Genomic DNA, 27,933 nt, shown 5'->3' on the forward strand with positions numbered 1-27,933 from the left:
GCCTCTGGCACTGACTATCTTCTGGGCACAGTAAGCCCGTCAACCCCTGCCGCAATCCAGGGGTCTAGACCCAGGTGAGCAAATTCTCATGGAAGATGGCAGCTCTGTTTTTATATAGAGACACGTACACGATATACACACACGCCACGGAAGCATGGTGATCACCACTCCATTGTGCAATGCCAGGTGATTTTATTTCCGCTTCATATTTTTCACTACATTTAGAATGTTCTACCGCTTTTACCAACAGGAAAAAAAGAAATGTTGCAATTAAAAAAAATCTATTCAGTAGCCCTACTTGCTACAAACCTGATCTAGAAAAATCCAACCTCAGAACCTCAGAGCAGAGCACTTACACCAGGGGACGAGAATTCTCTTTATAAAAGGTCTCCTTCACTTCCTCCATAGAAGGCTTCACCATGGAACACGCTGAAACAGTAAGCCAGCCCCCCGATGCACCTAAGATGCAGCTTGACGAACAAATCCTTCAAATGTACTGGTTGTTTTGATGCTAGAAAACTGTATTTTCAGTTATAATGGTGATGAGTCCCATCCTAATTTTCTGAAGGAACACTGCTGTATTGGGGCTAGAGGGGCCACTGAGGACCTAGTTTCTAAACGTTGTACAGAAACTACCACCAACACCAAATCAAACGCTCTAAACTGTATTCACATTGATTTAACAGGGCCATAGGGCAACCAACTAATTCAACTCCATCTATTTTCAAAGACCACTTGTGGGGTGTGGTGGGGGACCTGAGAGATGCTATCCAAAGCTTGTGGAGGCAGGGTGGAGGGGAGCACCAAAAGTAAATCCTATAAGCCAAGTTTGTCTGAACTGAACTTCCTAAAATGTTACTACTACTCGGGTCACGGAGCACATCGGCACTGCCTTTTCACTAGGTTTTATGTCACAACCACAATATCAGAGTCAGGGAATTTAACGTGGACATGATATTATCTAATACATACTTTGTATTCAAATTTCCCTGATTGAACCCAAACTGTCCTTTATAGATTCTTATTTAATCCAAGAGCTAATCAGAGCTCACACAGTGCCTTTGGTTACCACGTCTCCTTAGCCTTCTTTATCCAGAATGACTTCTTTGTCTTTTTTCTTTTTCAGGGTACAGTTATAAAGAGTCCAGGAAGCTGTGGTACAGAATGCTCTACAAGCTAGATATGTCTGATTGTTTGCTCCTGGTTAGTTTCAGATTAAATGGCAAGATCTCACATAGGTCAATGCATCAACGAATCCAAATCTATCCATCAAGGTCCCTGTAAATAACGGTATGAATGACATGAACATAAGATTTATAGGAGAAATAGAAAATATTCAGTCCTACTAGGAAATTTAAAAATGCAAAGCAGAGCAATCTTGACATCCCACTGACACACCATTTAAGACCTAATAAAGCAACAAATTTATTTTAAAATGGTGTTATCCACTGTTGGCAAGGTGGCTAAGAAACTGATTTATTCACTGCTAGAGGCAACATACATTGGCATAGCATTTTCAGAAAGCAATATTATAATACATAACAAACACCACAAAGAGATTCACATCCTTTGACTTGGCAATTTTTTGGGAATTAAAGCTAAGTCAATAATCAAACAAAAACATAGAAAATGAAAGCTATATACCTAGAGCTTATAGATGTTCCCTACTGCATGTCTACATTAGCCAACAAACAGAAGTAACTTAATTGTCTCACACTAGGAGAATGGTCCAACGAACTGCATTATATAAATCACATTCTAAAATGGTGAAGAAAGACTATGTAGAAACAGGGAGAAATTTGATAAGATACTACGAAAACAAAATGCATAATAACACAACTCTATGTAAAATATGGAAACTCTGGTGGCGTAGTGTTTAAGTGCTATGGCTGTTAACCAAGAGGTCAGCAGTTCGAATCCACCAGGTGCTCCTTGGAAACTCTATGAAGCAGTTCTACTCTGTCCTATAGGGTCGTTATGAGTCGGAATCGACTCGATTGCAATGGGTTTTTTTCTTTTTTATGTAAAATATATTTGCAGGTTAAAGGTAACATAAAAGTAAGAATTATTATGCTACCCAAAGACAATGGATTATATATTTTAATATTTGAAAAAGTAATGTCCTCTAATACTATCTAATTGACTTTTTAAAGCACTTATATCTGCCTGAAGCACTAGGAAATGGAGGGAACCTCATTTTGTGGGAGTGGGGGTCACTTGGCATGATTTGATAGAATCAGGGGGACACTAGGGAGTGATGAGCAAGAAGGAGAGGGTTGCCGAGGGATCAAGGACAACAACACAAACTTCATCAGCTTCCCAACTGCCCATGGTTCTGAACTGAGTGAATAGCTGGGCCCACTGCCAAGCACAGACACCCCACCTGCCCCCCACACCTCTGACACACTCTGAAGGATGGTCACTGATGTCACTGGACAGCACTTAGCCAAGCACACCTGCCATGACTGCTCTTCTGCCTGGCCTTTGAGGCAAAAATCTAGGCTGCAGACCTCCCAGAGGGACCCCCACTCAAAGAAAAACCAAACCCATTGCCGTTGAGTCAATTCTGACTCGTAGCGACCCTATAGGACAGAGCAGAACTGCCCCATAGAGTTCCCTAGGAGCACCTGGTGGATTTGAGCTGCCAACCCTTTGGTTAGCAGCCATAGCAGCGACCACTACACCACCAGCCCACCACCACAGGGTTTCCACATTTTTCCAGAGGGCCCAGGCTGCCCGTATTCAGATGTCTATTTTATGACTGTTTCTGCCACACTGTGGAAGGAAAGACTGAGTCAAGGCAAGGCCAACACAAAGCTGGATAAAGTTTGTGGAGGTTTCTGTGGATGAAGGTCTTGGCTGGTCATCTCTAATGACGAGAATTCACAAGGCATGAAGCTCAGGAGAGATGTCTTCTGAAGCAGGTACGAGATCCTCCATAACTGAACTTGTCTTAGTTACCTAGTGCTGCTATAACAGAAATACCATAAGTGGATGGTTTTAACAAAGAGAAATTTATTTTCTCACAGTCTAGTAGAATAGAAGCCCAAGTTCAGGGTGTCAACTCCCGGGGAAGGCTTTCTCTCTGTTGGCACTGGAGGGCAATCCTTCTTCTCATCAGTCTCCCCTGGACTAGGAGCTTCTCTGCGACACGCCCTGCTCCCGGCACTGCTTTCTTGGTGGTATGAGGTCCTCTGCTCCTCTGCTCTCTGCTCGCTTCCCTTTCATCTCTTGAGACATAAAAGGTGGTGCAGACCACACCCCAGGAAAACTCCTTTTACATTGGATCAGGGATGTGCCCTGGGTAAGTGTGTTACCTGCCATCCTAATCCTTCCTAACATAATCTAATCTTGCCTCATTAACCACAGGGGAGATTAGGATTTATAACACAGGAAAATTACAATCACAAAATGGAGGACAACCACACAATACTGGGAATCATGGCCTGACTAAGTTGACGCATATTTTGGGGGGACACAATTCAATCCATGACATGAACCTTCAACAATATTCCAGGCATATTTTTAAATTGATTCAATTAGTCTATCCACTTCAGAGGGGATATTGGTGGTTCAGTGGTAGAATTTTTGCCTTCCAAGCAGGAGACCTGGGTTCGATTCCCAACTAATACTTCTCATACGCAGCCGCCACCCATCTGTCAGTGATGCACGCATGTTGCTACGATGCTGGACAGGTTTCAGAGGAGTATTCAGACTAAGACAGACTAGGAAGAAAGGTCTAGTGATCTACTTCTGAAAATCAGCCAGTGAAAACCCTACAGACCACAATAGTCCCATCCTGCTCTTGGAATCACCATGAGTCGGGGCCAACTTAGTGGCAGCTAACAACAACAACATACACTTCAAAACCCTAGAAGTTTTTACACCAATGAAATAATTTATAGCCTCAAGGCTCAGAAGAATTTGACAGGTTGCAGGCAGGTGGCGGGAAAAGCAAAAAGGAGCCCACACCTTGCAGTTATTATTCTGCAAGTTATTATTCTATCTAATCCCCTCACCCCCACCTGCACCCCACAGCCCCTTTCTTTGGGAGTGAGACTTTGCGGTCTAGACTAGAGGACCACTCACAGACTCAGAAGGAGGCTGCCCCATTAAGAAAACCCACGTCACCTTTTCTGGCCAGTCTGGTCATTGAAGGTTCCGCCATCATGCCTCTCACCCATCCTCATCTCTTCCTACACGAAAAGAGAGTTGAGAACTGGATCCCATCTCCCACAGAAGGTCATGGGCACCTGTAAACTCAGTGCTTTTGGGATGCCCTTCAGTTTAAGAAAATCCAGCAGGGAAGTTCTAAAAGGCTCAGCTCTTGGGCTCCTGGATGCCAGCACTTCCTTCCAGGGTACATGTAGCAAGAGTCAGCTATGCCAGAGATAGTTGATCAGGAGCCTGGGCCAGACTGACTGATCTGCATGGCCTCTGGGCACCACCGCCATTCCTCACAGCAGGGTGCCCACCCATCCTCAGGGTGCACGAGGTCTTTCCCACAAGCAAAAAAAAAAAAAAAAAAAAAAAAATTTTTTTTTTTTTACAAGCAGCTGTGGTTTTTTTCTGTGCTCCCTCTTCTGACTCTGTTTTCTACCAGTGTGATTCAACTCTGGGAAACCCTGGTTGTGTACTGGTTAAGTGCTATGGCTGCTAACCAAAGGGTTGGCAGTTTGAATCCACCAGGCGCTCCTTGGAAACTCTAAGGGGCAGTTCTACTCTGTCCTATAGGGTTGCTATGAGTCAGAATCAACTCAATGGCACTGGGTTTGGTTTTTTTTTTTTTTTTTGGTGATTGATCTAGGTGTTAGGAGACCAGACATATTTTGCCTTTGCCCCCAACTTGCTTTATGTCCTTGAACAAGCTGTTTAATTTCCTTGGGACTCTGCTCCTTTATCTATCAAAGGGGACTATACAGGGGCTCAGCTTACACCCCAAGCTGCCATGAGCAATGCTGAGCTGTACTGGCGTCTGAGGCAAAAGGAAAAATCAGCAATGCTGAACACGTCTTTACTTAAAACTTTCATATTCTGTGTGTTAATTTGTGTTTTTAAACTATTGCATTGAAATATTACTTATCTTGATTCCTAAGCCTTTTGGCACCCCCATGTTTAACGCCCACCCTCCTGCTGACCCTGGGTTTGAAGATGAATAAAGTCATTTTTCCCCCTCGCCACCATCCATTGGGGGCTTTATTAGAAAAGGAGATTTGACTTTTCATACTTGGGAAGCTGTCAGGATAAGCGGGCTGAGTGCGGACCACTGACTTAGATCTAGAATAAAAGCAGTAAGAAAGGTGACTAGTATGAGAAGAAGCGCGAAGCCTCCTCAGAAGGCGAGTCTTGGAACCGAAGCAGAGAATGTATCTAGCCCTCAAGACAGGTAACTTCCCAAAAGAAAGGCCAAAGAAAACAATTCAGCCACCCCGGTGTTTTGTGTAAACAACTTTCAAATGTTCTGGATATTCAGAAGCAGGAAAATATCAGCTACCCAGGTGCTGAGCACTGTGCTAAACATCTAACACACGTGATGTCCTCTAATCCCACGAAGGATTATGATTCTCAGTTTATTGACGAAGAAACTGAGGCTGCTCCAAGAGGTTAGCTAATTTGATGAAAGTCATGCAGCAAATATAAACATCATTTCAGGAATCCCCAACCTGGCCAAGCCATCTGAGCAGAATAACCTAGTTCCCACTTGGACCTGGAGTCTCTGATGTGCTCGGCTGTAAACCCAAAAGTTGGCCATTTGAGTCCACCCTGAGGCACCTCAGAAGAAAGAGCTGGCAACCTACTCCTGAAAAGTCAGCCACTGAAAACTGTATGGAGCATAATTCCACTATGACACACATGGGGTCACCAGGAGCCTGAGCAACTCAATGGCCACTGGTCAGGTCAGGTCACTAGGACCCAACTGTGTGTATGGACGTCACCTCCCTGCTGCTGCCTGTCTACCTCCACGCATCTGCCTCTGTTCCCCTCTCTCGACTTAGAAAGGAAAGCTAAGGGCACTGATTAACTCATGGTACGCTCATATAATGGAATTTAATGCAGCTGCTTTGAAAAACTGATATGCTAAGTCCAAAAATAAATAAATAAAACCACCCATTGCTGTCTAGTCGACTCTGACTCATAGCAACCCTATAGGACAGAGTAGAGCTGTCCCATAGGATTTCCAACGAGCACCTAGTAGATTCGAACTGCTGATCTTCTGGTTAGCAGCCAAGCTTGTAACCACGGCACCGCCACCCAAGCTAAGTCCACCAAGAAGCAAATAGAAAAAGAAACTAAGAAACATGTTTATAAGTGTGCATCTGTTTGTATAAAATGAGAGAGAGAAAAGGATAAATATATTCAAACACACCTAAGCAAAAATACACATTGGAAGGGTACATAATAAATAAAATATCCATATGAAAAAAGTTTATGATGTGGAGAGTAGATGCCGGGCACTGTGGGGTACAGCCTGAACTACTCCTGACCACAAAGAAATGGATTGTGACCACTCCCTCAATGACTGGTCTCAGAAATTCTCAATTTGGCCTTTAATGGACAAGCTTCCCTAAGAAAGCAAGGAATTGCCCAGGTGTGCCAGGCGCCAGTGGCCGTGAGCTGCTGGGTGCTCCTAACAGAAGGCAACCCCAGGGAAGTTCTCTCAATTCTCCCTGGCAATAACTCTCTGGTTTGACTTTATGGGCTTATTGGTGAAAAAACACAAAATCAATGGAATGGAAACAAAACAAAAGCGGGTACTAAAAATTAAGGAGGAGTATTTTTTTTTTATCTTTTATATTGCAGGAAAGGGGGGAAAAAGGACGATAATATTTCCAAGTTAAATAAACTCACGACAGTGGGTTTTAAATATTCAGTAAATATTTATGTGACCCCAAGGAATACGTTCTACATGTTGTGCTCACATGATACGTTAAAGAAAATTTCTGTTCAAAACAGGAAAGAAGAGGAAACAGCCACAAATTCCCTTGGAGGGACTATTCTATGCTCTCTGCACCATCCAGGAGATTCGCACAATGAGAATCAGAAAAGCCTGAGAGGCGAGGCTCAGGATTGTCCCTATTCTCTGTGTATTCTAATCAGAAAAGCACGGGAGGAGACATTTCAAGATTAGCATCTCAAATGTCATATAAACCTGTTTTCTTCCTCCTCTTCTTCACTTTCTCAGTGATCTTTTCTATGTTCATGGCAGCGCGTTATGTGCTGTCCAGCGATTAAAACACTTAAGCTGGCTTGTGCTTTATAGAAATAAAAGCGAAAAAGATTAGACACTGATAGGGTGGAGATGGCAGCACTAGGGAAAACCGGAGTAAAACCCAGTGATTATTGGACAACGAGATGATCTCTGAGGCAGAGATCTCCAGTGAAAAAAAGGGAGGGCAGCTCCCACTTCCACCATTCCATGCTTTCTGGCTCAAGGCATACCGGCAGGGTCTGGAGAATAGTGATTTCACTTAAGCAGGAAGTCGGCCTGCCCCCTGCCTGTCTGCATTCACTCACTCATTCATTCATTCACTTCCTCCTTCATCCAGTCGATGTTACATACTGGGAGTCCCCACCGTGGGTACTTTACTGCATGTTTGTGGTCCTCAGGAAAAGCCATTGCTTGCCAGGAGGAAACCACAGAGTGAAAGCCCTGCTAAAAGCTCAAAGAGCACTCCCATTTGGGGAAATCCCAGAGTGGGGCACTAGCCAAAGGTGGGGCCGAGTCCCTGTTGGTGCCAGTGATGGTCCAGGATGAATCACAGGAAACTGAGTGATTGCTGAATCCCGGGGCACCTGGGCACTATGGGAGCTCTCGTTCTGTCCATTGCTCATGTTTTTGAAACGCTGTATTAAAAAATGCCTGGGGAGGGCAGTGGCAGAATTCTCAGCAGGGCATCTGTCTGTTCTCAGGAGCTAGTTGGTGGTTGTGGGGACAGAGGAAAGGGGTCAAGGCCAAGTGTAGTTTGATATCCCACCCCCTGCAAAAAAAAACAATAAATTACGCGTCTTTTTATGCCACAGGCATCCCTGCCAAAAAGGTTATGAATCACTTATTGGAAAACCCAAATGCATCCAGTCCTGTTTCTGTCAGCTATTCTGCATTCATCTAGTCAGCAGCAGTGCTCATGAAGGCTAAGAGTGAGCTGAAATTTATACCCTCTAATTTTTTTTTTTTTTTTTTTAATGCCCAAGTCGCTGGAGAAAGCAGAGCTTTCAGACTAAGAGACTAGAATAAAAGCCCTGGCGGCATATTTCTAAAAATCAGCCAGTGAAAACCTGTGGATCACTACCATCTGATCTGCAACCAATCATGGAGATGGTGCACAACTGGGCAGTATTTTGTTCCATCGTGCTTGGGGTCGCGTGAATCAGGGGACAATGGTAGCTAACAGCAACAACGAATGCCTAAGTCATGGGGACCCCACGTGTCTCAGAGTAGAACTCCGCTCCAAAAAGTTTTTGAGTTAGAACTGACTCGACGGCAACTGATTACTAGTTAATGCCAAGTGGCCCCTAGTTACCTCATCTCAGGCTCCATAAAAACTTCTCAAAATTAAACGTCTGGACGATTTCCCAAAATACCACAATGAACTAACTTTTTGTTTCCCCAAGATTCTTCTTTGCTATGGCAGTTTTGAGTTCTTGCTTTTTGAAGTAAAAATGAGATAGCAAAACCATAGCCTCTCCCAAGGAGATCCAGAGTCCTGGGCTAGGAATATTCTGAAGCTAACCACGTAAGCACTTCTTATTGGACTACCAAAACCCAAAACCAAACCCGTTGCCATTGAGTCAATTCCGACTCATAGCGACCCTATAGGACAGAGTAGAACTGCCCATAGAGTTTCCAAGGAGCGCCTGGCGGATTTGAACAGCCGACCTTTAGGTTAGCAGTCCTAGCACTTAGCCACGGCACCACCAGGGTTTCCCTTATTGGACTACCTGGGAAAAAAGGAGAGTTTCAGGGAGTCAGAAGATTAAAAAAAAAAAAAAAAGCAATGAAAAAAATTTGAATCAAAAGAGGTGGAAAAGAGAAGTCAAGATGATTGCTAAGTTACAAAGTCAAGGCTGATAATTGACTAAATGAACCCCACACCTTCCCAGATGGCAAATAAATTTGTCTCAAGTAACACAAACTCCTCTTGCTGGTTCTTTAGCAGAATGGCCTATGTTGACCAAGAAGGCAGCTCGCCCTCCTTCCGCCTCCCTCCCAGTAACCCAGGCTCATCCTGTTTTCTGGACAGCACTGGGGAGATGCACCAGCCTTTAGGAAGCAACAGGTGAGCAAGCGCCATGTCTTTCTACAGAAACAGCTACAATGGCCATTGCTCCCGTAAAGCTTATGCTTTTTGCCTTGGCTTCAAAAACTTGCTTAAAGTAAACTTTTTCTTAAAAGTCTTGTGGTCCCCTGAGACTGTGACACATACTCTGTACTTGGAGAGAGGGACGAGAAGGTCGAAAGTAAAAATGCTTTTAATAACTGAAAGCACCCCATGATCCAACCCATACCTCTTCAAGGCTTCCGGTTCTCACTTCACACACACACACAAATACACACACCAGAGAACCTCCCCCCCCCGCCCCCACCACTGCTGCTGGCACTTCTCCCCAGCCAGGGACACTGCAGTGCCATAAATCCTCTGAATTCCCAGTTTTTGCTTCTTCAGCCCTCAGCAGCTGTTATGTCCCTCAGAACTGTCTTCCATAGTGATAGAAGAATGTTGGAGAAAGAGGTCACTGTGTAAGAAGAAGGATCTATTTCAAACAACCCTACAAATCAACAGTGACATCAGTAGCTACATTTGGGGAGACATATTTTTTTTTTATCTATACACTTCCATGCAGAGAAAATGAAAACTGTCAAGAGGAAAAGGGAGGGAAACCCCCCCGTCACTCCCCCCTACTCCCCAACTTAATGACCCTGAGAAAATATTCTGAGGCCACAGATGCTTATGAGAGATCCAGTTAACTTAGTTCTTGGTGCTAATGAAGTAAAAAATGGAGATCAAATTCCCCAAATGAATAAGCTTTCTTTGTCCAGAAGGAAAACATTACAGGCATTGGGCCATGCCTTGAATCTCAGCCAGACTCCTTGTAAACATATGCTCATGGTCACCAGAAGCAGGAACGGCTCAGCATTACCCAGCATCTCTCCTAAAAGCATGGCTCCCATCCTATACCTTAATGATCTCTGGGCAGCCCAAGAGCGGTGTTTTTACTTGTAGGAGCTGGTCCTTTCTCCACCCAGAAATCTGGGCCCTGCCTTTACAGTAGATCTTGACTTAAGCAGTCACTGGGATTGGGAAGCGTGGGCTAGGCTGGGGTTTAAGTCTACCATACAGTGTAAGAGTCTCAAGAATCCTTAGCAGTGGACCAACACTGCTCCTGGCCAAAGCAAACTACCCCATCTCTGAGGGGCTAAGGAGTCAACCAAAGAGGAGAGAATTGAAATCCCACTAGAGGGGAGATAGAAGGTCAAAAGAAACTTCATAGCTTCTGGGAGAAAAAAGAGAGTCGAATGAAAGGTAATGGTAGCCAGCCTCCAAGATAACCCCTACAGATCCTGGTGTTTACACTCTTGTGCAATTCCCTGCTACACTGAATAGGACTGACCTGCTGACTTGTGTAACCAGTAAGATATGGCAGAAATGGCAGAGTGTGACTTCCGAGGCTAGGTCATAAAAGACATTGAAGCTTCCACCTTGCTCTCTCTTGGATCACTCACTCTGGGGAAAGCCAACTGCCATGTCCTGGGGGCACACAAGCAGTCTTATGGAGAGATCCATGTGGTGAGAAACTGAGGCCCCCTGCTGATAGCCAACACTGACTTGGCAGCCAAGTGTGTCAGACATCTTGGAAGTGGATCCTCCAGTCCCAGTCAAGACTTCGGATGACAGTGCAGCCCCCGCTAACATCTTGACTACAACCTCAGGAGAGACCCTGAGCTAGAACCATCCAGCTAAAGCTGCCCCTGAATTCCTGTGATCCACAGAAGCTATGTGAAATAATAAATGTTTATTGTGGTTTTAGGCTCCTAAATGTGGGGTAATTTGCTATGCAGCAACGGATACCTAATTCAAGAGGTAATATGACATAGGAGACACAGTTACAGGTACTTCCTAGACATAACCAAACACCTCGCAGGACTGGATTACTGGGATTGAAGCCTTGGGACCATTGTCTCCCCGCACAATTCGGTCAACTGGTCTAACACAGTTCATAAAGATAATGTTCTACATCTCATTTTGGTGAGTACCATCTGGGGTCTTAAAATCTCGTGAGTGGCCATCTAAGATACAACTATTGGTCTCTACTCATCTGGAACAAAAGAGAATGAAGGAAACCAAAGACTCAAAGAAGAAACTGGTCCACAAGACTAATAGCCCATATGAACCATGGCTCCAACTAGTCTGACAACAGAAGTATTAAATGGTGTCCTGTTACCACTCCTGACTGTTCTGACCAGGAACACAACAGAAGGTCCCAGGCAGAAAGGGAGAAAAATGTAGAACAAAACTCAAATTCCTAAAAAAGGCCAGACTTACTTGGCTGAAAGAGACTAGAGGAAACCCCAAAACTATAGCCCTAAGACAGTCTTTGAACTCGTGGTCACCTTTTGTCCAAACAATAGATAGGCTTATAAAATAAATATCACCCGTGAGTACTGCGCTCCCTTAGACAATCAACTATAAGAGACTAAACGGTCAACGTTTACCCTGAAACAAAGATAAGAAGCTAAGGTGGGGCAGGGAGGCTAGATTAACGGAAACAGAACAAACAGAACTGAAATAATGAGAATATTGACTTTGTGAAAAATATAACCAATATCGTGGAACAAGTTGTATAAAAATTATTTAATGGGAACCAAACTTGCTATGTAAACTTTCGCATAAACGACACATAAAAAGTAAATAAAAATTTTTTTAAAAGAGAAAATCTAGCAGGAAGGACTTAGGGTGAACATTACAAGGAATGCTTATGAGAATTTTCATTCTCTCAACCAGTGTTTACTGAGCGCCTCCCAGATCCTACGTACAGTGCTTACGCTTTGTGTTACACATTCTGCTCATGGAGAGAGCCCCTGTGGTAGTATTTATTACTAGTAGTAATTATTACTAGAATCTCTACCACGGGGATTCCAGTGCCTATGTGCAAGTGAGTTAGGCTGACTTGGCTCCTGTGAGTTGGGAATTCAGAGACGCTGGCCAAGTACTGGTGCCATAAAATAAAATTAAAATTAAATAAGATAAAATAACAATCCCTGATGCCTCCAGCTCCTCTGTATAAACTTTATCCCTTAGGTTGGATGTTTTAAACTTTCCATTGCAGATCCTCCAGGAGGGCTACAGTGTTAGGAAGCATTATCAGTTTGGCATGAATGAAATTCAGATTCTTTTTGGAGAGGTCGTGCTGTGAAGGTGGGAGAACTGTGGGGCAGAAAGGGTTGTAGGGCCTGCAGGAGAGCGGTGGTAGGAGATGCAATTTGAAAATTTTACAGTCAGAGGCTGATGGGCGCTTAGTATATATAAAGCAAAAGATAAAATCCTTTTAAAGATATCTAATAATACAAATAAAAAAGCAGTTGCCTTCAAATCAATTTCAACTCATGGCGACCCCAGGTGTGTCAGAGTAGAGCTGCACTCCATAGGGCTTTCAATGGCTGATTTTTTGCAGTAGATTGCCAGGACTTTCTTCCAAAGTGTCTCTGAGTGGACTCAAACCTCCAACCTTCCTGTTACCAGCCAAGCACTTAACTGTTTGCGCCATCCAGGTACTCCAGTAATACAAATAATAGGTACCATTTACTATACAGCATATGATTAAAACATACTATCTCTATTTCTCAAAATGACCCTACAAGATCGGTAATATTAATAGACAATAGATAAGTGGGAGCTTTGGTGAAGGGTAGGACAGTACACAATACCGGGGAAGCCAGCACAACCTGTACAAGGCAAGGTCATGGTAGCTTCATAGACACATCCAAACTCCCTGAAGGACTGAATTGCTGGGCTGAAGATTGTGGGGACCATGGTTTCGGGGAACATCCAGCTCAATTGGCATAACATAGTTTATTAAGAAAAAGTTCTACATTCTACTTTGGTGAGTGGCATCTCGCATCTTAAAAGCCTGTGAGTGGCCATCTAGGATTCTCCACTGGTCTCACCCCTTTGGGAGTAAGAAAGAATGACAAAAACTAAATACACAAGGGAAAGATTAGTCCAAAGGGCTAATGGACCACATCTACCACAGCATCCACCAGACTGGGTCCAGAACGAGATGGTGCCCGGCTACCACCACTGACTGCTCTGACAGGGATCATGATAGAGGATCCTGGACAGAGCTGGAGAAAATTGTAGAACAAAATTCTAACTCAGAAAGACCAGATTTGCTGACCTGACAGAGACTGGAGAAGCCCTGAGAGTATGGCTCCCAGACACTGTTTCAGCTCAGTAATAAGGTCACTCCTGAGGCTCGCCCTTCAGCCAAAGATTGAACAGGCCTATGGGACAAAACAAGACTAGAGGGGCACACCAGCCGTGGGGCAGGGACTTGAAGGCAGGAGGGAACAGGAAAGCTTGTAATAGGGAACCCAGAAGGGAGAGTGTTGACATGTCATAGAGTTGTTAACCAATGTTACAGAACAATGTGTGTACTAACTGTTTAATGAGAAACTAGTTTGGTCTGTAAACTGTCATCTAAAGTACAATAAAAAAAAGATCAGTATTATTATTATTATCATCTTCATTGTATAGATGAGAAAATTGAGACTAAGAAAATCTAAGCGACTCACACAAGGGCAAATAATTTTCAGTAGTAGAGCCTGATTTTGTACCAAGGTCTGTCCAACTCCAGAATTTGGGTTCTCTCCCCCATATCACACATTTTAAAGAATACAAAATGGGCTCCCGTCACCCTCTACCACCTTTGCATCTCAAATAGAAACTGGGAAAAAACATCCAAGAAAACTCAAGTTCCTATTTCTCTAACAGGTGGTTTACAGAATTTTGAAAATGAACTTTTCTTCTCAAATGCTGTAAATGAAAACTATGTGAAAAAATGATTAGCAGATTGGGAGAGGCCAATTTCTTTCAAGTGAATATGGGGCTTGATGAAGAAGTGCTGTTTTGGAAACCAGACCGCTGGCAAAGCAACAGAAAATGAAAACTCATACAGACAACCCCGCTCTCCCACCTCGACACACAAGTCAGGGAGTAACAGAAAGACCACAGCCTCCACTTTTCACTACTTAGTACTGACTCCAGTCACTAGGAGCAGGACTTTGAGAGGCAGAAGGATATGTGAGATGTGATGTGGGAGCAAATATAATCACCACATAGGCAACCAACTTCTGGAACAAAAAATGTATATCTGCTTCAGCCAGGCAAGGAAGAAAGTTTTCAGAACAACTGTTCCCTCAACCCAATCCAAGTAGTCTTATGTCTGTCAGGAAGACGTAGCCATGAAGAAAACGTCTCTTCTCTAGGTTTGTCCCCTCCTCAACCTTGATGCCACAAAGATGGACGCGAATGCCTCTGTTCCCTTAATGAACAATTATTCTCTTTCTTAAAACAGTGCAGTTAAGTTAGCACAGTCCCAGATCAAGTCTATTACTGAAAAGTTAGAAATGAGAGAGGCTAAAATGATTTTTTTTTTAAAAGCAGGAGAACTAAAATGAAGATACGATAGTATGTCTTTTGTTCTTTCAAACCACCTTCTTGAGAAAAAAGATTGCAGTGTCAAGCAGGTGCCCACCCTCCTTTCTGGTACTTCCTGGTCGTTGGCTCGAAGCCCTGTCCAAACGATCCATCGAAAGGACAGCTCTCGATCAAGGGCAGAGCAGGGGAACGCTTTCCTCTTGCACTGAGGGAGCTTGAGGCTTTCTTACAAGCTCACATAATATTCTTCCCCCTTATTTCAGCTCAAGGCAACTCCAGGTGGCTTCTGGGTCAGGAAGACCGGAAATTTGACACATCACTAACCAGAAGAACCTCAGGTTGATTCTCAACATATCAAACTTGAATTCTACACCTGTTACACCCCTGTCTGAAGTTGATATCCTGCTTGAAAGGCTTTCTAGATATCAGATGGCCTCTCACTCCTTAAGGGGAAATCTCATTTCCTATCGGAATGATAGGGAAAGGAGGCCAGGCCAAAATGAGGTGGGGAAAGGTTCTCCTCTCTCTCAAACAGGTAATGGCTCCAGTCTCTTGTCAAGTCTGAATCAGAACACAGAAGAACCTAGTTTAAGCCCATTAGTATAATTTTATCACTATCTTCTCCTAACTGGATGAACTACCTTCTGAGTCCTCTCCTTAAAATAACAGGATTCTCAAACTTCAGCATGCATGAGAATTAATTGGAGGGCTTGTTGAAACACAAATTGCTGGATCCCATGGCCTGAGCTTCTGATTCAGCAGGTCTGGGGAGGGGCTGAGAATCTGCATTGCTAACAAGTTCTCAGGTGATGTCACTGTTGCTGGTCAGGGAAACCAGATTTTGAGAACTTTCTAGGCCCCATTGTGCACCTTATCTTAAGCACTTTATCCTGCTTAGGATGTAGAAAGCTGGAAAGACCATCACTCCCACCATTACAACAAAAAATAGACATATGAATGAACCTTGAAAACAGTATGCTGAACGAATTACCAAAGTCTATCACAAAAGGACAAATATTATATGATCTCATTCTTATGAAATATCTAGAATAGGCCAATGTATAGAGACCTATGTTTATTAATGGCTACCAGGGTCAGGAGAAGGAAAAAAGAGGAGTCATTGTTTAGGAAGCAGTAAGTTTCTGTTTATGGGGATGGGAAATTTGGCAAAGAATATCGGTGATGGCTATACGACATGATTAGCATAATAAAAAATAAATTAGCATAATAGATATCACTAAATATACAATCCAGCAATTCCACAGCCAGTTATTTACTCAAGTGAAATGAAAACTTGGGTTCACACAGAAACCTATATGCAAATATTTATAGCAGCTTTATTTGTAATTGCCAAAAACTGGAAATAATCCAAAGATCTCTGAACTGAGAAATTGATAGACACACAACTTGGTGTACATCTATACAGTAGAATACTACTCAACAACAAAAGAAAACAAATTACTGACACAGACTACAACATGGATGAATCTGGAATACACCTGCTAAGTTAAAGAAGGCAGACTCAACAGGCTACATACTGTATGATTCCATCCAGATGACATTCTGGAAAAGGTAAAACGATAGGCATTGAAAACAAATGAGTACTTGCCAGGGGCTGGGGGTGGAAGAAATGTCCAACTAATGGGAGGATTTTAGGGGGTGATGGAACTACTCTATATTTTGAGTGTGGTGGGGGTACATGATTGTATTTGTCAAAACTCTCATAACTGTACATTAAAAAGGGAGGATTTCACTGTATGTAAGTTATACATACAGTGTATGTATTTAACAAGGGGGGAAGGGGTTGTCATTAGTGAGGATCTACTCTAGCCAAAGCCTTGTACCAGGAGTTACTTAAGTTACAGAGGACCACCCTGTGGACAGTTTAGGATGAACAGCTGCCTAAAGCATTGAAATAGCTTATAATTGACAGCTCAATTGAGAGCTCAACTGGGCAGAAGAGGCTATAAACCTAAGAGTTCAGAGAAGGCTGGAGTAGCTGGTACGTACGGGTCCCCTCCTCTGTCAGGTCCTACTTCAGCCGATCTGTGCTTTTCATTCTTCCACTCACTCTCACCATCCTCATCAGGTCAGTCTCCTGCCTGGCCCTCACAAAAGTCAAGCTTCTAATCACCATCCTCCCAAACATTGCTATGTTCGAGCCCATTGTTGCAGCCACCGTGTCGATCCATCTCGTTGAGGGTCTTCCTCTTTTTTGCCGACCCCCTACTTTACCAAGCACGATTTCCTTCTCCAGGGTCTGGTCCCTCCTGATAACATGTCCAAAGTAGGTCTTGAGACGAAGTCTCGCCATCCTTGCTTCTAATCATATCAGTCCTCCTTTCTAGGACACTCTTTTTCTTCTCTCTTTGCATCCAAATCCTTCCCAGGCTGGAAGATCTAACTCTGCTGTGAAAACTTTCCTTATCAGAGCAGTCCACAGGGATTTCCTCTTCTTTAAACCGTTATAGTACTTGGAGTCTTTACTACTCAGTTTGATATTCATTCATTAAACATTTAATTATACGCTTTCTCTGAGTGATTGCTGTGAGTTTCTCCAACTAGAATGCTAATTACTTTAGGAAAAGAAGAACCTCTTAACGTTTCTTTTTCATCCTTCCCTCTAAGGCCTCCCTAACTTCTTCCCCTATACCTATCACTATTATTAGTTAAATGAAATATTGACAATGTAGGTAAGAAAAGCAATATGGTATTAAACATACTGTAATCCATTGACTTCTAGCTCAAAGCCTCTGTGTATTTTTTCCTCCCATACAATATGACAAAAATGTCTTTTTACAAAATAAAACCCACCCCAGTTTCAAAATAATTTAACAATCCCTAAAGGAGCTCTGGTGGTGCAGTGGTTAAACATTCGGCTGCTAACCAAAGGGCTGGCAGTTCGAATCTACCAGGCGCTCCTTGGAAACTCTATGGGCAGTTCTGCTCTGCCCTGTAGGGTCGCTATGAGTCAGAATCAGTTTGACTGCAATGGGTTTGGTTGTTCTTTTTTTTTTTTTTTTTTTGAAGGAACCACAATACTGCAGAAAGTACATGCATTTTTTGGAATGTGATTGTTTCCATGTATACGATGCCTTTCATGATAAAAAAGAAAAAAAAAATTTTTTTTTGTACTTTTTTTTTTTAATAATTTTTATTGTGCTTTAAGTGAAAGTTTACAAATCAAGTCAGTCTCTCACACAAAAACCCATATACACCTTGCTACACACTCCCAATTACTCTCCCCCTGAGATAGCCCACTCTCTCCCTCCACTCTCTCTTTTCGTGTCCTTTTCACCAGCTTCTAACCCCTTCCACCTTCTCATCTCCCTTCCAGGCAGGAGATGCCAACATAGTCTCAAGTGTTCACATGATACAACAAGCTCACTCCTCACCACCATCCCTCTCCAACCCATTGTCCAGTCCAATCCATGTCTGAAGAGTTGGCTTCGGGAATGGCTCCTGTTCTGGGGCAACAGAAGGTCTAGGGGCCATGACCACCGGGGTCCTTCCAGTCTCAGTCAGACCATTAAGTCTGGTTTTATGAGAATTTGGGGTCTGCATCCCACTGCTCTCCTGATCCCTCAGGGGTTCTCTGTTGTGTTCCCTGTCAGGGCAGTCATCGGTTGTGGCCAGGCACCATCTAGTTCTTCTGGTCTCAGGATGATGTAGTCGCTGGTTCATGTGGCCCTTTCTGTCTCTTGGGCTCCTAATCACCTTGTGTCCTTGGTGTTCTTCATTTTCCTTTGATCCAGGTGGGCTGAGACCAATTGATGCATCTTACATGGCTGCTTGCTAGCGTTTAAGACCCCAGACGCCACTCTTCAAAGTGGGATGCAGAATGTTTTCTTAATAGATTTTATTATGCCAATTGACTTAGATGTCCCCTGAAACCATGGTCCCCAGACCCCTGCCCCTGCTTCGCTGGCCTTGGAAGCATTCAGTTTATTCAGGAAACTTCTTTGCTTTTGGTTTAGTCCAATTGTGCTGACCTCGCCTGTACTGTGTGCTGTCTTTCCCTTCACCTAAAGTAGTTCTTAATTAGTGAATTCCTCTCTCCCACCCTCCCTCCCTCCCCACCTCGTAACCACAAAAGAATGTTTTCTTCTCAGTTTAAACTATTTCTCAAGTTCTTATACTAGTGGTCTTATACAATATTTGTCCTTTGCAACTGGCTAATTTCACTCAGCATAATGCCTTCCAGGTTCCTCCATGTTATGAAATGTTTCACAGATTCCTCACTGTTCTTTATCGATGTGTAGTATCCCATTGTGTGAATATACCATAATTTATTTATCCATTTATCGATTGATGGGCACCTTGGTTGCTTCCATCTTTTTACTATTGTAAACGGTGCTGCAATAAACATGGGTGTGCATATATCTGTTCGTATAAAGGCTCTTATTTCTCTAGGATGTATTCTGAGGAATGGGATTGCTAGATTGTATGGTAGTTCTATTTCTAGCTTTTAAAGGAAGCGCCAAATTGATTTCCAAAGTGGTTGTACCATTTGACATTCCCACCAGCAGTGTAGAAGTGTTCCAATCTCTCCACAGCCTCTCCAGCATTTATTATTTTGTGTTTTTTGGATTAATGCCAGCCCCGTTGGAGTGAGCTGAAATCTCATTGTAGTTTTGATCTGCATTTCTCTAATGGCTAATGATCGTGAACATTTCCTCATATATCTGTTAGCTACCTGAATGTCTTCTTTAGTGAAGTGTCTGTTCATATCTTTTGCCCATTTTATAATTGGGTTATTTGTCTTTTTGCAGTTGAGTTTTTGCAGTATTATGTAGATTTTAGAGATGAGGCGCTGATCAGAAATGTCATAGCTAAAAACTTTTTCCCAGTCTGTAGGTAATCTTTTTATTCTTTTGGTGAAGTCTTTGGATGAGCGTAAGTGTTTGATTTTTAGAAGCTCCCAGTTATCTAGTTTTTCTTCTATGTTCTTTATAATGTTTTCTATACTGTTTATGCCATGTATTAGGGATCCTAACGTTGTCCCTATTTTTTCTTCCATCATCTTTACCGTTTTAGATTTTATATTTAGGTCTTTGATCCATTTTGAGTTAGTTTTTGTGCATGGAGTGAGGTATGGGTCTTGTTTCATTTTTTTGCAGATGGATATCCAGTTATGCCAGCACCATTTGTTAAAAAGACTGTCTTTTCCCTATTTAACTGTTTTGGGGCCTTTGTCAAATATCACCTGCTCATATGTGCATGGTTTTATGTCTGGATTCTCAATTCCGTTCCATTGGTCCATGTATCTGTTGTTGTACCAGTACCAGGCTGTTTTGACTACTATGACAGTATAATAGGTTCTAAAATCAGGTAGAGTAAGGCCTCCTACTTTGTTCTTCTTTTTCAGTAATGCCTTATTTATCTGGGGCCTCTTTCCCTTCCACATGAAATTGGTGATTTGTTTCTCCATCTCCTTAAAGAATGTCGTTGGGATTTGGATCGGAACTGCATTAAATGTATAGATCACTTTTGGTAGAATAGATATTTTTACAATGTTAAGTCTTCCTATCCATGAGCAAGGTATGTTCTTCCACTTACGTAAGTCTCTTTTGGTTTCTTGCAGAAGTGTACTGTAGTTTTCTTTGTATAAGTCTTTTACATCTCTGGTAAGATTTATTCCTAAGTATTTTATCTTCTTGGGGGCTACTCTAAATGGTATTGATTTGGTGATTTCCTCTTCGATGTTCTTTTTGTTGGTGTAGAGGAATCCAACTGATTTTTGTATGTTTATCTTGTATCCCGATACTCTGCTGAACTCTTCTATTAGTTTCAGTAGTTCTCTGGAGGACTCCTTAGGGTTTTCTGTGTATAAGATCATGTCATCTGCAAATAGAGATACTTTTACTTCTTCCTTGCCAATCTGGATGCCCTTTATTTCTTTATCTAGCCTAATTGCTCTGGCTAGGACTTCCAGCACAATGTTGAATAAGAGTGGTGATAAAGGGCATCCTTGTCTGGTTCCCGATCTCAATGGGAATGTTTTCAGGCTCTCCCCATTTAGGGTGATGTTAGCAGTTGGCTTTGTATAAATGCCCTTTATTATGTTGAGAAATTTTCCTTCTATTCCTATTTTGGTGAGAGTTTTTATCATGAATGGGTGTTGAACTTTGTCAAATGCCTTTTCTGCATCAATTGATAAAATCATGTGATTCTTGTCTTTTGTTTTATTTATGTGGTGGATTACATTAATTGTTTTTCTATTGTTGAACCATCCCTGAATACCTGGTATGAATCCCACTTGGTCATGGTGAATTTTTTTTTTGGTATGTTGTTGAATTCTATTGGCTAGAATTTCATTGAGGATTTTTGCATCTACATTCACGAGGGATCCACTGCCATTGAGTCGATTCCGACTCATAGCCACCTTATAGGACAGAGTAGAACTGCCCCATAGAGTTTCTATAATTTTCTTTTCTTGTGGTGTCTTTACCTGGTTTTGGTATCAGGGATATGGTGGCTTCATAGAATGAGTTTGGTAGTATTCCATCCTTTTCTGTGCTCTGAAATACCTTTAGTAGTAGTGGTGTTAACTCTTCTCTGAAAGTTTGGTAGAACTCTGCAGTGAAGCCGTCCGGACCAGGGCTTTTTTTTGTTGGGAGTTTTTTGATTACCTTTTCAATCTCTTCTTTTGCTATGGGTCTATTTATTTGTTCTACTTGGGTTGTTGTTTTTTAACAAACAAATTCTATAATTTCTTTTCTGTAAGTCTGTGGCCAAGCATCTTGAATTAATATGCACCCTGTACCAATGCATTTCATGCATGCTTATGTTTCAATTAGACAGGCCAAGTCAATTAGTCTCTTAAGCCTTCACGAAAGCCATGCAAGAAGAATAGCATGTGTTATTGTGTCATACTTGTGGTCCACATTGCATTTCATTAGGTGTTCTTTAGATGTTTTACAGTAAAGAACAAATGGACAATGGAGTACTTATAAGGAATTATTGGATCACAAAGAGATTGTTTTTCTTCAGAAATTTTCTAACTAGCATTTAGACTCTTTTGACTTTTTATTGAATGTTTAGTGATGAGGAACCATCAGGCCTCATTTGGTTTGGATCTACAGACCTATTTCAATAATATCATAGAGACATCGGTGTGACTGATGAGTTTAAGAACTGTTTTCTTCCCTGCTCTGAACCACTGGGGCCACACAAAGACCCTATGCACCTTAAGGTCCCCTTCAAAGTTATTGTTATTGTTAGGTGCTGTCAAGTCAGCCCCAGCTCATGGCGACCTAATGTACAACGGAATGAAACACTGCCCAGTCTTGCGCCATTCTCACAATCCTTGTTATGCTTGAGCCCACTGTTGCAGCCACTGTGTCAATCTATCTCATTGAGGGTCTTCCTCTTTTTCACTGATCCTCTATTTTGTCAAGCATGATGTCTTTCTGCAGGGACTCATCCCTCCTCACAACATGTCCAAAGAACATGAGATGAAGTATTGCCATCCTTGCTCCTAAGGAGCATTCTGGCTGTACTTCCTCCAAGACAGATTGTTCGTTCTTCTGGTAGTCCATGGTATATTCAATATTCTTTGCCAACATCATAAGTCAAAGGCATCAATTTTTCTTTGGTCTTCCTTATTCATTATCCATCTTTCACATGAATATGAGATGACTGAAAACACCAAAGTTGGTTCAGACACATCTTAGTCCTTAAAGTGACGTGTTTGCTTTGTAACACTTTAAAGAGGTCTTTTGCTGCTGATTTGCCCAGTGCAATGCATGGTTTGATTTCTTGATTGCTGCTTCCATGGGCGTTGATTGTAGACCCAAGTAAAATGAAATCCTTGACGATGTCAATCTTTTTTCCATTTATCATGATGTTGCTTATTGGTCCAGTTGTGAGGGTTTTTTGTATTCTTTATGCTAAGGTGTGATCCATACTGAAGCTGTAGTCTTTGATCTTCATCAGTAAGTGCTTCAAGTCCTCTTCAAAGTGGGGGTCTTCAGAACAGGAGGCGAGCATTGAAAAAACTTGGAAAATTGAAGAGATCATTGTCCAAACTGACAATGTTGTCAAAGGCCAGTCCCTTCTATTTATAGACTAAAGATGCGAGTTTAGGTATGACCCCTGGTAGACAACATAAAATAGACATGCCAATGCTACCCATACTAGTGAGAATAAAACAAACCCCTATGCCAATGGTTCTCAAACTTGAGTGTGCAATAGAATCAACCGGAGGACAGGGTAAAGCACAGGTTGCCGGCCCTACCCCAGAATTTTGGATTCAGGAAGCTGGGGGTGGGGGGTATGGCCTGAGAATTTGCAATTCTAAGGAGCCCTGGTGGTTCAATGGTTAAGCAGTTGGCTGCTAACCTAAAAGTTGGCAGTTTGAACCCACTCAGCAGTCCCACAGAAGAAAGATCTGGTAATTTGCTTCTAAAAAGACTAACCAAAACCAAAAACCCATTGCCATCGAGTAAATCCTGACTCATAGCGACCCTACCGGGCAAAGGAGAATGGCCCCATAGGATTTCCAAGGAGTGGCTGATGGAGTCAAACTGCCGACCTTTTGGTTAGCAGCCGTAGCTCTTAACCACTGTGCCACCCACAGCCTAGAAAACCCTACAGGGCAGTTCTACTCTGTTACACAGGGTCACTGTGAGTCGGAATTAACTCAATGGCACACAACAATAACAACAAGCTCAAAGGTGATGCTGATGCTGCTGGTCCAAGGACTGAGTGCATTTTAAGAGCCAATGTTTCAGGCTATCCTCCTTTGGATCCTAAGGATTGGTGCGGAATTCTATACAGAGAGATGGGAAAGAGCCCCAGAGAAAACAAGAGCAACAAGGAGTTCTTTTCCCGCTCAGCACCCTAGGCCACCCGTCCAGTCAAGGCAGCCCCAAGCGGCCCCAGTTAGGGACACCTGAGCATTTCCCATAAGCTGTCTCCTGGTGGGTTCACTGGGAGTTTGTATTGCAGTCCCTGCAGTCGTGTATTTCAGAAACAGCAAAAGGGAAAGCTTCTGGCATCCTGCTGTGGAGCAGAACTCTGGGTCAGCCGGGGAAGCATCTCATGCAAGCAGTTGCCTCAGCTCGTTTTCACGATCAAGCAGCACCACTCATCTGGGGATCCCCAGATTCTACACCCACAGTGCCTGGTACTGTGAGGGCTGCAGGCGGGAGTCCAGACCACACTGTACTCCAAGACAAAGCGAGTGAAGGCTCATCCCCCTAGTGGTCAGCGTGTTTCTTTACCACTCAAACACCCAGGAACAGCCCTTGTTTGTGATTAGCTTCTTCCTGTGTTCTCCCAGTCAGAGACTCTTGAGCTCTTGTCCCTGTGAAACAGTTGTTGTTCACCCACCATGGAGTTGGCTGCACAACCCATGCACAACTGAGTTGGACAATGGTGATCCATAGAGTTCAGTGGCTGACTTTCAGAAGTAGATTGCCAGGCCTTCCTTCCTAGTCTCAATGCTTTGTTGAAACCTGTTCAGCATCATAGCAACACACAAGCTTCCACTGATGGATGGGTAGTGGCTGTGCATGAAGTACCCTGGCTGGGAATCGAACCCGGGCCTCCCTCATGGAAGGAGAGAATTCTACCACTGAATGACTGTCCTCTTGTAAAACAGTGGGGAGCTTTCAAATACATGGATGACTTGGTCCTACCCTCAGAGATTCTGACTGAACTGATTTGGGGGGTAGGCATGGGGATTTTTAAAAGCTTCCCATGTGATTTTAACCAGTTGTCAAGACTGAGAACTGCTGGTGGTCCAGAACTGGGCTTCTTGGCCCAAAAGAAGCCTAGATTTTCCTAAAGTCCCCTGCCCTTTACCTGACAGTGAGGGCATTTTTCACAGTGAGGAGATTTATTTTATCCCAAGAACCAAAAGAACTATAGAAAGTAGCATTTAAATGTGTCTTTTTAAAAAAAAAAAAAAATTAAGTCATTAGGGAAGATTGAAGGGGGTGCAGCTTCTGCGCATCGGAAAAAGAGACCAGTTTTGCGAATCCACTCACCTCCTGGAAAACTCAACCCCCTCAGTTTCACCCACACCCTCTGGTAAATTAGATTCAGCAGGTACAAAAAAATAACTAGAACTAATACAGCATGATGCTGGTCCTCAGCCCTGGCTGCCCATCAGGCTCACCAGGGGAGCTACTGAAGTATGCCATTGCCCAACCTCCACCCCAGACAACTGAATCCCAGTGGGGTCAGGGGAGGGCCACATTGGTGTTCGCTCTAGAGCTCATCGGGGGATTCTAACGTACAGCCAGTGTGGAGAAGCACCGACAGAAGGGGTGGGTGATGGTGTAATGAAAAGTCCAACAAGGGATCAAGGGACAGCAGCCTTCACCAAGCTACTGATACCTGACTCGCAGCTGCCAGCAACATTTAGCAAGTGCTTTGGTTCAATGTCGTTTCTTGGACATGACACCAGAGTTGGGTATTCCAGAAGACAGTTAAAATCCTCGGGACCAAAAAGATGAGAGAAAGAGGGAAGTGGAGGAGACAGAAATGGAGAGTATGTTCTATCCAAGTTAAGAAGCCCATTAAAAGTGCCCTGGACTGGTAATCTAAAGTCATGCCTGACACTAAACAGATACGGGACCCTGGGCGAGTGATTTCTCTTGCCACGGCCTCAGCTTCCCCAAGATAAAATGAAATGTGTTTTCAAGTCCTTTCTGGTTCTGAGATTCTCCAGTGTGTTCCATCAGAACCACCCAAGGCCTTAAATGTGCACTTGCCTAGATCCCATCCCAACGCGGAGCAGGAAGGGGCCTCAGACCTGAGTATCTCCCAGGTGTTGTTGAGTGCCGTTGAATTGATTCCAACTCATAGCAACCCTATAGGACAGAGTAGAACTGCCCCGTAAGATCTCCCAGGTAATTTAATGCAAACGATAAAATTTGACAACAATTGGCCTAGGGTTGTTTTGGAGCTACCATTATTTGAGAATTTCATTATCTCAAACACCACTCAGTAAAGTCAAAAAAGGCCTTGCTGCCCGTGAAATTAGCTTTCAAGGTGAACTCGGCCTACCATGTAAAGCAAATGCCCGTACTGTAATCTCTAGTTATTTGGCTACTGTGTTTTGTCCTGTTAGTTTATAAGCTCCTTGAAAACAGGAACTGGTTGTCTGATCATACCTTAGAGTTATGGGGCACCTTACGGCTTTTTAACAAAGCCCTTTCAGTGTCCTTGCTTGTTCTATAAAAGTCGTGTTCCTGGAAAGGTGACTATCAATGGACTTCCCATCGATCAAACCCAATTTAAAACGTTCACTAAATGCTGTATGAGAGCGCGCTGTGGTGAGTACTTTTGAAGAGCGACTACGTTTTTTGGTCAGGTTAATACTTACATCTTAATTCAACTGTTTGGTAAATCTAAATTTTAGCATAGCAATTTCAATGTAAAATAGGGGTTGCTTTATGCTCCTTTAATTTGAACTGGCTTAACAAGGGGGTCCGAGGTATTTTGTAATAAATTCTGCTTGTATCTCGTGATCCTTTTGGGTGTCTACTTTCAGCAAAAGGTGGGGTGTTTTGTTGGTTGAAACTTCAGGGTGCTGAGTCCCTTCTATACACACAGAGCAGAACAGAGATGACTTGTGTACGCTTAGGAGGCCTGGGAGCAGCGTGATGTCATCAAATGAACATAATGGTCCTGAGCTGGGGGCCTGGGTTCTTCTGCTGACCACCACCTAGCTGTGTGCCATTGGGTGAGTCACTTCCCTTCGTTGGGCCTCAGTTTATCTGTGCAATGGACATAATGGACTGGATGATTTCTAAGGTCCCTTTCAGCTCTGATATCCTAGGATTTTAGGGCCCTTTAGAGAGACTGGAAATCCTGGCGGCTTAGTGGTTAAGGGCTGCAGCTATTAACCAAAAGGTATGCAGTTTGAATCTACCAGGAGCTCCTTGGAAACTCTATGGAGGCAGTTCTACTCTGTCCTATAGGGTCACTATGAGTTGGAATCAACTTGATGGCAATGGGTTTGATTTTTCCTTTGGTTAGAGAGACTAGATCACCTGGGGTTGCCAGTTTTACAGTCCTAGTACCATTACACCAGTGCTTTGATCCAGCTTGGCAAAAACTAGGGTGAGGTGTGGGAGAACCAAGCTTACTGTGTATGGTTGTGCAGGTTGTGCACTGCACAAAAGCTCTCAGCCTGTGTTATATTACACTTGCCCCAGCACAGGGCTGCATCGGCTTAGTTAGGGCTGCATGGCTTCAACTGGTGCTGCACAAACTAGCCTAGATCTCATGAGAGCAGGCCCTTTAAATCTAAGGGCAGCAGAGCACAAATCTTGTGGTTAACACCTAAGTGTGGTCCCATGACAACATGGCCATCCTTCTGGGCCCAGAGGAGCACTGGGTTCAGGTGTGGAGACCACACACACATAAATATCATCTTGTCACTTGGGGTTGGGGTTAAGGGGAGCTGTGGAAGCTGAAGACTTGCAAGGCAGAGGGACATATCTGAGGAGATAACTGTGGCTTGAAACACTCCTTATGGAACAGTCTAGATGAAGCTGTTCTTGTCACTAGACCCTTAAAGTTAGGTAGAGCAGTGGTCCCCAAACTTAGCTGCTTATCAGAGTCTCTTGTGGCAAAGCTGGGGCAAACAGAGACTCCTGGGCCATTGCTAAACACCACTGAGTGAAGAAGCTTCAATACCTGTATTTTTAACCAATTCCCCAGGAAATCTGTGGCAGCCAGCACAGCACTAGACAACATTACAGTGGCTTCGAGCAATCATCCAAGCCCTGGGTATTAAGCTGTGGGGAGAAATGGAGAGTAATTCACAGTCATGACCAGGGATAAGCAATGCCAGGGGGGAGTGGAAGGATGCCACTTGGGGATTTCTGTCATGGTGGCCATGTCAGCGTGGTCCCAGGCAGAAAATCTGGGGCCCCCAAATGAGCAAAGATAAGACGAAGAACTGAAATTGGTGGCTAAGAGGTATTTAATTAGAGGGGGGAGCCTTGGTGGTGCAATACTTAAGTGCTCGGCTGCTAACCAAAAGGTTGGCAGTTTGAATCCACTCAGCAGCTCTGCAGGAGGAAGACCTGGAAATCTCCTTCCATAAAGATTACAGCCTAGAAAGCTCTATGGGGCACTTCTGCTCCATCACATGGGGCCACTATGAGTCGGAATTGGCACTTAACAACAACAGCAATTGGAGGAGACAAGTCCTCTGAGGCACAGCTTAAGGAACTCCAAGCTTCCCACTGGTCCTCCGGCTGCTCCTCCTGGTTCCAGACCGTTTCTCACGTTGAGCCAAGAGACGTGTGAA

General features: G+C 43.4%; 1 protein-coding gene and 1 non-coding gene across 4 annotated transcripts in view; one reads left to right on the plus strand and one right to left on the minus strand.

The window, feature by feature from the left end:
* PRKCE (protein kinase C epsilon) overlaps positions 1-27,933 on the minus strand; it is a 625,949-nt gene that overhangs the window by 227,374 nt on the left and 370,642 nt on the right. The window lies entirely within an intron of this gene.
* On the plus strand, positions 3,563-3,633 carry TRNAG-UCC (transfer RNA glycine (anticodon UCC)). The gene has a single exon. It is a non-coding gene; the product is annotated as a tRNA-Gly (tRNA).

This window comes from Elephas maximus, chromosome 26 (genome assembly GCF_024166365.1).
Source record: "Elephas maximus indicus isolate mEleMax1 chromosome 26, mEleMax1 primary haplotype, whole genome shotgun sequence".
Classification (NCBI taxonomy): domain Eukaryota; kingdom Metazoa; phylum Chordata; class Mammalia; order Proboscidea; family Elephantidae; genus Elephas; species Elephas maximus.